A 2,500-nucleotide genomic window follows, 5' to 3' on the forward strand; every position below is an offset into this window, starting at 1 on the left:
AAGTTCGTTATTTTGGCTAAACGGAGCGAAAATCTGCATTTATACCATCACGGACGTTAGTTCAATAGCGTTTAAACGATCGATCCACGTACAGAATGCAAAAATATGATTGTTAAAATTTTCGACTAATCGGTTCTAAGAGGCGAAGCAATACGCCGCTGGGACTTTGAAATATTTCGGAGCGCACCTAAAGTTCGTTATTTTGGCTAAACGGAGCGAAAATCTGCATTTATACCATCACGGACGTTAGTTTAATAGCGTTTAACGATGGATCCACGGTACAGAATGCAAAAATATGATTGTTAAATTTTCGACTAATCGTTCTAAGAGGCGAAGCAATACGTCGCTGGGACTTTGAAATATTTCGGAGCGCACCTAAAGTTCGTTATTTTGGCTAAAACGGAGCGAAAATCTGCATTTATACCATCACGGACGTTAGTTCAATAGCGTTTAACGATCGATCCACGGTACAGAATGCAAAAATATGATTGTTAAAATTTTCGACTAATCGGTTCTAAGAGGCGAAGCAATACGCCGCTGGGACTTTGAAATATTTCGGAGCGCACCTAAAGTTCGTTATTTTGGCTAAACGGAGCGAAAATCTGCATTTATACCATCACGGACGTTAGTTTAATAGCGTTTAACGATGGATCCACGGTACAGAATGCAAAAATATGATTGTTAAAATTTCGACTAATCGGTTCTAAGAGGCGAAGCAATACGCCGCTGGGACTTTGAAATATTTCGGAGCGCACCTAAAGTTCGTTATTTTGGCTAAACGGAGCGAAAATCTGCATTTATACCATCACGGACGTTAGTTTAATAGCGTTTAACGATGGATCCACGGTACAGAATGCAAAAATATGATTGTTAAAATTTTCGACTAATCGGTTCTAAGAGGCGAAGCAATACGCCGCTGGGACTTTGAAATATTTCGGAGCGCACCTAAAGTTCGTTATTTTGGCTAAACGGAGCGAAAATCTGCATTTATACCATCACGGACGTTAGTTTAATAGCGTTTAAACGATGGATCCACGTACAGAATGCAAAAATATGATGTTAAAATTTCGACTAATCGGTTCTAAGAGGCGAAGCAATACGCCGCTGGGACTTTGAAATATTTCGGAGCGCACCTAAAGTTCGTTATTTTGGCTAAACGGAGCGAAAAATCTGCATTTATACCATCACGGACGTTAGTTCAATAGCGTTAACGATCGATCCACGGTACAGAATGCAAAAATATGATTGTTAAAATTTTCGACTAATCGGTCTAAGAGGCGAAGCAATACGCCGCTGGGACTTTGAAATATTTCGGAGCGCACCTAAAGTTCGTTATTTTGGCTAAACGGAGCGAAAATCTGCATTTATACCATCACGGACGTTAGTTTAATAGCGTTTAACGATGGATCCACGGTACAGAATGCAAAAATATGATTGTTAAAATTTTCGACTTATCGGTTCTGGATCACTGAAAAATCAAAAAAAATTATTAATTTTGATTAATTAAATTACATATGTAGTTTTATATTGTTATAGTCTCGTATTTGTTAATGTTTTGTCGTAAGAAAATGCAAAAATATCGTTTTAATGTTTTCGTCTCATCGGTTCTGGATCGCTGAAAAATCAAAAAAAAATATTAATTTTGATTAATTAAATTACAAAGGAGTTTTATATTGCTATAGTCGCTTATTTGTTAATGTTTTACCGTAAGAAAATGCAAAAATATCGTTTTAATATTTTCATCTCATCGGTTCTGGGCGGTTTTAAAATTTTTTAAAATATTAATTAAACCCATGATTTACATGAGAATGTGATTTATTATGTCCTGCATGTTAATTTATTAATTTTCATGTATAGAACGTTATAAAATGAAAGGATATGTTCGACGATATTTTCAGTCTAAGTTTTACCGTGCCGGCGGGATGGTACGCTCTCACGGCGGTTTGCACAGGCATACGCCTGGGCGTAAGCCATGCGTCGCGACCTAGCGGCCGGCCGTTCGGTATTTATAGGAAGGCACTTTCGGTTCGCTCGGACCGGTCGGGAGTAGCGTCGAGCGTGTGGCTCTTTTATGACTTCGGTTGAAAAGCAGTCTACCGCTCCTCGAGAATATACTTTCTCGACTATTCTCGTTCCGGTTTTCCGTTGCGGATTATTATTAATCTCCACACAGCATTACCACGGGTCGGTGTCTAAGACCGAATGGCCCATATGTGGTGAGCCTTGTAATATAAGGCTGGTGACCTGTATGCACTTATAAATGTTGGATACTTGTACAAACTGAGCATCAACTGTCTGTAACCAAAATTTGTTAAAACTGAAAAAGTTATAAGATTGTATAAAATTTTTGAACCAAGAAAGTAGTGTTAGACGAAAATTCGTTCTATCACTTTTAGAAGGGAGACTGTTTGGAAATATTTAAAGTATAAAATACACAAAAGTCCACTGAATTATGAACAAAATTACGTCCCTGAATTTAAGAAAAGTCAAGAGGTGTCAG

Source organism: Osmia lignaria, unplaced genomic scaffold (genome assembly GCF_051020975.1).
Source record: "Osmia lignaria lignaria isolate PbOS001 unplaced genomic scaffold, iyOsmLign1 scaffold0176, whole genome shotgun sequence".
NCBI lineage: Eukaryota > Metazoa > Arthropoda > Insecta > Hymenoptera > Megachilidae > Osmia > Osmia lignaria.